This window comes from Ovis canadensis, chromosome 17 (genome assembly GCF_042477335.2).
Source record: "Ovis canadensis isolate MfBH-ARS-UI-01 breed Bighorn chromosome 17, ARS-UI_OviCan_v2, whole genome shotgun sequence".
Taxonomy (NCBI): Eukaryota; Metazoa; Chordata; class Mammalia; order Artiodactyla; family Bovidae; genus Ovis; species Ovis canadensis.
In genome coordinates, this window is record NC_091261.1 from 76,291,748 (window position 1) to 76,303,112 (window position 11,365).

An 11,365-nucleotide genomic window follows, 5' to 3' on the forward strand; every position below is an offset into this window, starting at 1 on the left:
ACATTCAAGCCGTATGCTCTAGGGCTTCCCCCCGAGAGCTGTGTGGGTCCTTTAGCGGCCCCACGCCGTGACTATGCGGGCCGTCTGGTAGGCTACGTTGGCCCTCAGTCCAGTTGGTTTCCAGGCCCTGCCTTGTGTGGCGGCGGCTGCCACTGGTTGGTGGGATTGGATCCCAAAGCAACCGACTGTGGAACCCAGCGGGGCCTTGGGACTAGTCCTGCCTCACTGGTGGGCCGAGTCAGGGTCCAGTAGACTCCGGGGCTGCTGCCTGCCCACTGGTGGGTGAAGCCAAGTCCTGGGGGCTGGTGCCAGATGCTGGCAGGCAGAGCCAGGTCCTGGAGTCTGGCTGCAAGGCCCAGGGATCCCAGGGCTGGTGTGAGCTCACAGGTGACGGGGCAGTTCCTGACACAGCTGGGTCCAGGGTGTCTCGAAGCTCGTGTTGTACTGCGAGTGGACAGGCGCACTGGACAGTGGAAGGTAATGCAGAAACTGACAGTCTCTCTATTAGGACCAAACTGAAGCCGGGACAGGCTCTAAGGGGCGGGCTAGGCCTGAGGAAAGCTGAGGCTCTGGGAACTCCACAGGCAGTGTAGCTCGACCAATCAGAAAAAAAAAACCCGTAGCCCCCGCGCCCGCGCCCAGACCTGAGCCAATCCGGATAGGGATGCGAGGTTTAAAAGTCCCGCGCGTGCGCACGGTTTAACCAATCAGCTATGCTGTTACAGAAACAAAGAGCCGTCTGTATAAAAGTTTCTGTGATTCAGAGCTCGGGGCCTTTGTTTGATTCCGCTGTGCTGGATGAAACATGGGTCCTAGCTCGAGCTCGTAATAAACCCCTTTATGCTTTTGCATTGCTGTGGACGTCTTATTCTCTCAGTTTTGGGGACTCGGACTCTGGGCATAACATCTCCAGGGCCCAGCTAGTCCAGGGCGGAGTGTGGCTTGTGGTGAGCAGTCTGGGTGCACAAGATTTGAGACAGTGGTTTTCTCGCCTCTGGTGTCAGCCCAGGTGGGTGGCACTAGGCCAGCAGTTCCCTGAGGGCAGGGCCAGGCACAGGGGATTCTGGGATTGTGGGGGACCAGGGCTCTGAGTGCAGGGGATTCTGGGGCTGTGGGGAACAAGGGTTCTCGGTGCAGGGGATTCTGGGATTGTGGGGGACCAGGGCTCTGAGTGCAGGGGATTCTGGGGCTGTGGGGAACAAGGGTTCTGGGTGCAGGGGATTCTGGGATTGTAGGGGACCAAGGCTCTGGGTGCAAGGGATTCTGGAACTGTGGGGAGCAAGGGCCATGAGTGCAGGGGATTCTGGGGTTGTGGGGGACCAGGGCTCTGGGTGCAGGGGGTTCTGGAACTGTGGGGGAGCTGGGCCCTGGCAAACCCCTTCTGCATTTCAAAGCCTTCGAGTGTGTCCAGGCACAAGGGACCTCTGCTTGGATGGCCTCTCCTCGCAGAGTCTACGCAGGTGTCTTTGGGTTACTTTGGACCTTGCTGCCTGTTTATTTTCTTTATGATCTGAACCACAACACGTGCTTTTGCCATTAGTCTGCAGTGCGTTGCCCGTTTCGCCCACTAGGCAGTAAAATCCTAGAGGAGAGGAAGTTTTTCTTGGCACGAAACAGGAACAGAAAAGGTAATTGTTAGAAAGAATGCCCTGAAAGGACTTGGAACACAGGTGGAAGAATCCCCAAATTCTAGACCAATGAGATAAGTGTATGATGCCCACCGCCCACCACCCTGAATCCTAAAATTAAGGCTTAGATTTAAATGTAGTGATATTAGTGTTATTATCATTATTATTAGCTGAGGGTTAAAGACACAAAGAATTCTCAGAGACAAAGCCCTCGCTCCTGTCATCTGCCTACAGCAATTTTCTCCATCAGCAGAAAGGAAGGCAATGCAGAAACTGACAGGCTTCTCACATAGTTGTGACATATCATTCAGCGGCTCCCTGTCACCCCGGGGGCAGAAGAAATTGAATTCTTTATCATGCTCTCTAGGGCTATCACACAGAGCTGATGTGCAATTGTTTGGTAGTGTTTCCTTGTTGTTCCACATTGTGGAGAAGGAAACAATGGTGTAAGGGAAGAAGAAAGAGCAGACTTCAGGAGGGAGCTGACTGCTCAGGGGCTGCCCCAGCTGTCAGTCAAACCCTGTAGGTCTCCAAGGTGACACCCCGCTCCCAGTCCAGAGAACTACATTTTCATCCAAACGCAGTGGCCTTGGGAAGCAGAAGTCACCGACCTGGAGACCCAAGAAGCATTTTAAGAGCAGCAGCAGGAGAGAGCGAAGTGAGGGAAAGAGGGACAGTAATTTAATCTCCATGCAATTGCTCTGAGGATAGTAAACACAGCCTCTGGATTCACAAAGATTGAATGGAGAGGACGCACTTTCAAAATAGGCCACTCCAGAGTCACAGGTCTCATTTACCATTTACTGAAGCATGGGGCAGTACAGTGCATTTATTCACAGCGAGATAGAGTGCAAGTACATTTTATAAACTTTAAAACACTTGGCAAATAAAAGGCAGGGGTTACTTAGCAAGCATAATGTGCTCCCGACACAACGTAATAAAGGTTTCATAAATGCAGAGTTGTGACTGTTCTGGTCAAAGCTGAATCCTGTGTGCCCAGCTCAGGGAGACACTAACGCGAACCTGTAACACAAGACGTGCGTCTGTGTTCTGACCACCCTCCAGGCGGCCTGGAGCAAGTCACTTCCCCTCTCTGATAACCGAAAAGCGGCTTCATGAAGCTGCCCCGGAGAGTCAGTTGGAAAACGCACATTAAGTACCAGTCTCTGTGCCTGGTATAAGGCAAGTGCAAAGCAGTGGCAGACCCCCTTTTGCATTTCAAAGCCACCACCCAGACTTAACCCACTGGAGCTTCTAAATCGAAAGGGCAGCTGTTCTTGCAAAGTCATTCTGAATCAGTGATTGAGTTGACATCAGTTCTTACAAGAAATGGCCTCAGAAACAACCCTCTTAATCTCTGATGGGAAATTAAATTATCAAACAAATAAACAAGGGTGAACACACCCATCTGGTCACCTCAGTGGGTGCATGGAAATTGATGAGCTACCGTTAAATGCACAGTCCCTCCTGCAGAACTGCTGTAGAAATACAGTTGGCAGTGTGGGGAGTATGAGCTATTTATCTGAGGCTGGAGGTGGGTCCTCATTATGCACCACAAGTATGCAGTGCACACGGCTCCAGGGTCCCGTCGGAGCCCCGACATAACCAGGCAGGGCAGCCTCCTGGGGAGTTTCAGCACGTGGCGAGTTCTCAGTGCTCAGACAGGCACAGTTCATCAGGAGAAGCTACCCGAGTTTCCCTCCTGCTCCTTCTTCCGCAGGCTTCAGGTCTGTTTGAATGGGTGAGGGCTATTACCGAGTGGTCAGGGGATGAAGAGCTGCAGGTCTTACTGTATCTGAATTCTCCAGACAGGGTACAGTAAGGATGAATTCAGCAGACAGAGGGACAACGGGATTTTGGCTCTCTACAGCTCTTGGCAAATTTCTCACTGCACCTCCTCTTGAGTTTCCTTGTCGCTAACAGGAGGGTAATAATAGTGAGCCTTAGTCTCCTGTGTAATCGCACGAAGGAAGTGTTAGAACAGTGCTAGGCTCATAGAAAGTGCCCAACACATGTTAGATATCTTTATTTTTACTCATGGGAAATAAAAAGGGGATCTGGGAAGGTCCAGCAGTTAATGGGCTCCATGGTAGCCTCCAAGCTTGGATGTTTGGGTAGAAAGGTTACCAGAAACAGTTACAAGCTGTGTCGAGGATAGAGTGTTCAGGGCAGGCACCGTTCTAAGCAAGGGGGGTGAAGATGAAAGCCCGGAAACAGAGTATTCTAGACTAGTGTGATTAGCAAGGCTTGGAGACAGACCACAGCAGGACTCCCATCTACTGAGCATCTTCTATCTTCCAAATGCATGCTGGGTATTTTGTGTACACAGTGGTACCTAATTCCCACAGCAGGTAAGATACAGATCACCATTCCCATCTCAAAGGGAGGATGCAGAGGGCTGAGAGGTGAAATGTTTTGCCAAACTCATAAAGCTCGAAGAGATGTGGTTTGAATCCAAGCCTATTTTCTTCCTAAAATGTTTCATTATAAAGTAAGACCTGCCTATGGAAAAGAGTAACTACCCAAAAATATGCAATAAAAAATGTCTCCTTCCCTACTTCCACCCTGAGCCCATTCCCCGGGGTTAAAACTCCTCGTGATCTATGTTAACCTTTCCTGAGATATTTTTATGCACTGACAAGCATAAAGGTAAAGTACACCAAAAAAAGAAATTGTGTTTCTTTGGTTGCACTGTGTCTTCGCTGCTTTTGTTGCGGTGAGCCGGGGCCGCTCGTCATTGTGGTGTGCAGATTCTCACTGTGGAGGCTTCTCCTGCTGTGGAGCACAGGCTCTGGGTGCATGGGCCGCGGGAGATGACGCTCACGGGCTCAGTAGCTGTGGCTCAAAGGCGCTAGCGCATGCAGGCTCAGCAGTCGCGGTGCATGGGCTCAGCTGCTCCGTGGCGTCTGGAATCTCCCCAGACCGGGGATCGGAGCCACATCACCCGCATTGGCAGGCAGGTCCGTAGCCACGATACCACCAAGGGAAGTCCTAAAGTATACAAATTTTAAAGTGATTTTAAAACACAGCTGGAGTGTGTATTAAAGAGACGCTTCTCTGCTTTATTCTTATGCCTTGGAGACTGTACTGACTCAGCATAAAGAGGACCCTCAGACTTTGTCATTCCATGAACCAACCATAATTTGTAGCCAGTCCTGCCCGGTGGACATTTATACCTTTTCCAGTCTTTTGCTGCTATAATTCTGTAATGAATATCCTTGAAAAATGTCTCTGAATATATGTTTGCAGTCATTTATAGGATACATACTTACAGGTTAAATCAAAAGATTAAGTGCATTTGGGGTCTGTTTTGGGAGGTTTTGGTAAAATCTAAAGCTGGTGTGGTTTCCCGGTGTTCTGGAGGTCCGTCTCCTCTGTGGCTGCTTGAGCAGGAGTCAGGCTTGTTAGTTGCTCAGTCGTGCCTGACTCTTTGAACCCACGGACTGCAGCCCATCAGGCTCCTCTGTCCACGCGATTTTCCAGGCAAGGATACTGGAGTGGTTTGCCATTTCCTTCTCCAGGGGATCTTCCTGACCCGGGGACTAAGCCCTTGTCTTCTGCACTGCAGGCTTGTTAGGGGTTAAAGGCATAAATTTGGGAGATAGGAATCCTTCCAGCGAGGCTGCAGGGTATTTTGAGATGGTTTTGATCATTTCGCACATTATCTTCTTACAGAATAAGCAATGATTGATTTCTCCATTGACGCAGCTACTTACAAAGGAGAGAGGTGGCAGCTGACTCATTCATTGTCTGCCGTGTCCTGTGTTGCCCTGATGCTGCTTTAACAGGAAAATGGGACGTGTGGGTTTACATTATCAGCCTCATTCCCTCCCCTCACAGACCAAGGACAATTTCGCTATTTTTAAAAATTAATTCATTTTCATTTGCAGCTCCCCTGGGCCTTTGCCGCAGTGCATGGGCTCCTGGTAGCTGCACGCAGGCTTTCTCGAGATGCTGCCAGCAGGGTCTGCTCTCTGGGGGCAGTGCACGGCTTCTCTCGGTGTGGGGCATGGACTTCGGGGCACTCAGGCTCAGGAGTTGAGGCGTGAGGGCTCATTTTCCCCACAGCATGTGAGATCTCCATTCCCAGACCGGGGAGCAAACCCATGTCCCCTCCACTGCAAGGTGGATTCTTAACCACTGGCCTACCAGGCAAGTCCCAGCTTCGCTATTGTTTGTCCAGCATTCTCACCCTCTCTCCCTTGGTCCTCAGACATTTATTATGCAGAAGGAAGAAGTCAGTCGGGGGAGAGCCAGGAGGTGGGGTCAGACCAACATTCTCGGTTACTCTCCTCCCCATGACTGCCACCTATTAAACACAATTTGTACAAGATACAGCATTAGTCTTTTACATAGGTTTCTTTTTAAACAGTAAGTTAGGTAATACCCCTGCCCGTATTTTACCGAGAAGGAAACCCATGGTACTTGTGGTCCCGCGTTTTGCCAACAGCCGGGCTGGTTGGCCAGGACTGGAATTTACACCCCCATATCACATCAGCAGCCCAGGCTCTAATCGCCTGTGGCCTCCTGGCCAGCATCTTCTTTAGTGTACTCTGTGTAAATATGGGGGCAGATTGCTCAGTCTGAACAATATGCCTTTCAGTCTCTTGGGAGTGAACCCAAAGCTCATGGTTTCTGGAATTTTTCCTGGGGAGCTGGAGAGCTCCCTGGGGGAGACAGTGAAGCATCAGCGCTTAAGAACTGCATCAGGGACAGCAGGGACAACGGCACAAGGGACTCCTGCCTCCGTAAGGGACAGAAGTGCACTTGGGGTTAATAGAAATCACATGTGCCGCCATGCGGCGGTGAGGAGTCGACCGACGCTTAGAAAGGGTGAGTCCAGGTGCCAAGAGGTGAGACCACAGACTTAGACAGGGACAAGTTCATGAAGGCTCTGGATGCCAGGCTAATGGGTTTGGCTTTATGATAACAAACATGAGAAGTCTTTTGAGTAGATTTTCATACTGAGAAAATCACTCAAGCTGCAAAGGAGGAGATAGATCAGGGAGGGGCACAAGGAGCAGGTGGGGACAGTGGAGATGCTCTTGCAAAGGTCCAGGTGAGAGATGACGCTCGGTGAACTCAGAGAGGAGGCGAGACGATAGGTGATATCAAAACCTGATTGAATGTGGGAGTGGAGAAAAGGGGCGGATCCCAGGATGCCTCTGAGGGTTTCACGGCTGCTTCCCCAGGCCAGTGATGAGCACCAGCCCAGAGCAGGGAGTCCCGAGAGACAGTTCTGTGATATGCCTACTCCCTGGGGCTCCCCCTGGCGAACCTGCGGCATAAACCACATTGCTTCACCCGGATGTTAACAACTGCCTTTTTACCTCCTCCTTTACAAATTCGAGCCTCGGGAAGGGAGGCTATCAGAACTTTACTGGGGCTCCGTGAAATTAGCCATGTGTCCACCCCACCCCCGAGTCCCGGGCGCTCGGGTGTCCCTGCCAGGAACATCCACCTGTGCAGCGGGTTTTCCTACTCACGGAAAATCTCCTGCCAGGGATGCTCAGGCCCTGTTCCTGTGATGAGTTTGGATAAACACAAGTCGGGGAAGCAACAGACAGTGAGCTCTCCTTGATGAGTTAGAATGAGCCACGTTGAAACTGGATCACTCGAACTTCAAATCTGGAGACAACTTCCAAGGGCCATGGGGTGAAGGAGACAGCGGGGGCAGAGTTATGAAATTTCAAAGGACCAAGGATGCTTAAAATTCCTTGAGGGGAATACCCATATCTCACTCTCTTTTTCCAAGCTGGAAGCAAACAGGGCTGAGAGCCCTGGAGAGACACTGAGCCACACTCTGCTCTTCGCAGAGCCCAGACAGAGAGTGCGTCTTTGTGGAGGCAGCGTAGTGAAGGCTTTGGCACCAGGGCCAACTGCACAGTTGACAGAGCCCGGCTCTACTGCTTACGGTGGGACCTGAGTCCAGAGACTTGACCTCAGGGTCTTATTTTTCTCATCTGTAAAATATAAACTGATGATGTTACCCACATCCTCTGGTATCCTGAGGATCTAACGATAAAACAACACAGAGAAGATGCATTTAAGTAACACAAATTTTGAGCATCAGTTAGTGCCAGGTGCCACGAAGTATCAGTCTCAAAGAGGGCAGATGGGTGCCCTGTCTTCATACAGTGAACGGTCTAGTAGATCATAAGCTCATCAGCTCCAGCAGGCTTCCTGACTCTACGTGTCAGACTCTACGCTAGGAGCCCTTATGTACAATCTCTGCGCCTCTGTCAGAAGCTAAGGGCTGAGCATTGTGTAAACTCAACCTCTTTTCTCTGCAGAACACTAAGTTCATTTAGGGATGAGGCTGACACAAGGCTCCTTCCCACTGAGCCCCAGGTCCTTAGTCACAGTGTACCCATGTGTAACAGAACAGCCCTGCCTGCTAAGCTACTCGCGGAAAAGCTATCTTGTATCACTCTCTCTCTTTTTTGTAACCTCATTACATTCTGTTTGCCTTTGTTGGGGAGAGCCGTGTTCTGGTCTAGGCTGGGATTTTTGTAACCCCGAGCATTAAAGAAGGACTTGTCTCCTCTAATCCTGCAAGAGCAGAGGTTGCTAAGGAGACCACTGTCATATTAACTCAGTAAACACTGAGATGCTGATGACTCTAGTGAGGAGAGGCTTTCTCTTTTAAGAAAGGAAAAATCTCTCCCTTTAGATGAAGGGGGAAAGCTCTCATGGAGATTGTTGCCATCATGTTGGCAAAAGGGGATCAAATCTGTTTGCAACTCTTTATCTTTCTGTTTGTCAGGAAGCTAGCAAGGAGGCTGCCGGGGAGATGGAGGAACTCCATTGTAATCTTTCAGCTAATGAAGGACACTAGACTCCCTAAGGTTGCCTATAGAACCCTGTGCCTGTTGCATGGAGCAAGCTATTTTTTTTTTTTTTAAGGTGGGAGCAAATAAAGAAAACGCCATCAGGAGCATCACTTTGGGAGAACGTGTATGCCTCCTTGTAGCTGGGTTGGAGAAGCAAGCGGATGTCAGGCTGGCTTGAAGATGCAGAAAAGATCCCACCCTACCAGAGGAACTAGCCCTATGCCTGAGATGAGCTCATGTTGCTTGCTTAGGCAAAGTGAAAGGATTCATCTCTTCCCAGATTGACAGCAGACTTGGATTAATAAAAAGTGCCTGCGTATGCATGCCTTGCATTAAAGTGCTTATCGTAGGATGAAAATGATTGATCAGATGAGTAGATAGTATTCCAGCTCCCTGGAGATTTGAGCTCTGTACTCTGATGGATACGGATTGTTCCACGGTGTATCCAGATCTGGGGGACCCTCCTCTGAAGTCAGTTGAGAGTCTGCTGCAAAATATGTAGACTCTGGGAAACTGAAGTAGGGATCTACCAGAGGATTCAGTGAATCCACAGGCTTTTGGTTCATGGAGTCATAAATCCATGGATTGTAGGGACTGGATGGAAAATGATGATGTCAGAAATTTCAGTTTGCTGAAGGAAGGGCTGGGAGCCAGAAAGATCTGCTTCCGTATTCAAGGTCAAACCAGAACCCAGGTCTCCTCACTCCTAGTCTTGTCTTTCACATCAAGAGAGTGTTGGGTGTTTTCATGGTTTCAAGTGTCTTTGTGGAATTTACCCCATTAAGTTATGGCATCCCTGATGGCTCAGATGGTAAAGAATCCGTCTGCCAAGGCAGGAGACCCAGGTTCAGTCCCTGGGTTGGGAAGATCCCCTGGAGAAGGGAGTGGCTACCCACTCCAGTATTCTCTCCTGCAGACTCCCATGGACAGAGGAGCCTGGTGGGCTGCCGTCTATGGGGTCGCAAAGAGTCGGACACGACTGAGCGACTAACACCTTCACTTTTCCTGGCATCACGCGATCTCACCTCCATTTGTGCCGCAAGAATGCTGGACCAGATAAGTCAACTCCTGCCTCCATTTTCTTCATGCCCTGAGTACTTAACATCTCTGCTCCCAACAGCTCCCGTCCCTGCTCAGCTCTCTGAAGCCTGTGTTTCCTGACCTGTTCTGTCCCCGTCAAGCACCCCAGGGTGACAGACGGGCTGGGGCAGAGAAGATAGGCAGCTACCAGGGAAGAATCTGAGGTTTGGAGGCCTCCTGGTGACACGCACACACAGAGAGACCAAGAAAGAATGGCTTTTTCAAACACATAAATAGAAAATCACAGAGCCCGAGCGCTCACCGCCACATAATGAATGCGCTTGCCTTTTCCTAACAACACTTTAAGTCAGTAATTGGCCCAACAGGGGACTCGGACGAACACCAAGTCACAGAATGGCACGGGAAAATCGCAGAACCCCGCCGGGAGAGCCGCCTGCGTGCCGAGCGCTGTAGAGACACGTGGCTGGCATTCAGAGGAGCACAGACATTCAGCAGAAGAAAGAGCTGTAGAAGACAACCATCCCTGGGGTCCCTGGCCTTTTCCACATCAGAGGGTTCTTTGATATGTCCCCCACCCCCACCCACTTCCCCTGGGCCTCATGTTCTAAAGGATCCAGCCAGGAAACGAAACCGCTCTGATCTTCAGGAAAAGGGTGTGTTTCCCTGCAGAATACCCGCGGGTCTATGCAACTGCTGACCAGTCAGTCAACAGGATGCTTCTAAAATAGAAGTGGTCCACCCCGTCTAAAACAGTAACAAAACCAATAATGACAAGACTTATTAGGTGCCTCCTGGGGCCCCGCCAAGGTCTGGACAAGCCTTATCGTACTTCATTTTTACAGGATGGTCACGAGTGGTCATTTCACAGTTGAGGAGTCTGTGGGAGTGTTCCTCACAGCTGAAGAACTGTGGGAGCTAAGGAATTCTGCAACAGCCATAAGGAGCCAAACTTGGGTGGCTGTTCAGTCACAAAGTCCTGTCCGACTCTTTGGGACCCCGTGGGCTGCAGCACACCAAGCTCCTCTGTCCTTCACCATCCCCCCGTGTTTGCTCAAATTCATGTGCATTGAGTCAGTGATGCTATCTAACCATGCCATCCTCTGCCACCCCCATCTCCTTCTGCCCTCAATCTTTCCCAGAATCAGGGTCTTTTCCAATGAGTCAGCTCTTTGCATCAGGTGGTCAAAGTATTGGAGCTTCAGCATCAGCATCAGTCCTTTTAATGAATATTCAGAATTGATTTCCTTTAGGATGGACTGGTTGGATCTCCTTGCTGTGCAAGGGACTCTCAAGAGTCTTCTCCAGCACCACATTGCAAAAGCATCAGTTCTTCGGTGCTCAGCCTTCTTTGTGGTCCCACTCTCACATTCATACATGACTACCAGAAAAACCGTGGCTTTGACTATACAGACCTATGTCAGCAAAGTGATGCCTCTGCTTTCTAATATGCTATAGAACTTGGGTTGATCTGACCGTAAAGCCACTCATAACCATTACACGCTGCAGCATTTTCATGAGTCTTTTTGCAACATGGACAGTCATTTGGGGGCTGTTCATTAGTTCCTTCATAAGCTTCTGCAAGGCTGGAGGTTCCAGGGTAAACATTTTTGTTTGGATCTCAACTTTTCCCTTTATAATTGAGGCAGTGGGGGCCCAGAGAGGATTAGGAGCTTGTTGACTATGGTGGTGGTAGTTTAGTCTCTAAGTCCTGTCTGACTCTTGCAACCCCATGGACTGTAGCCCACCAGGCTCCTCTGCCCATGGGACTTGCCAGGCAAGAAACCAGAGTGGGTTGCCATTTCCTCCTCCAGGGGATCGTCACAACCGAGGGACTGGACTCAGGTCTCCTCCTTGCTTTGCAGG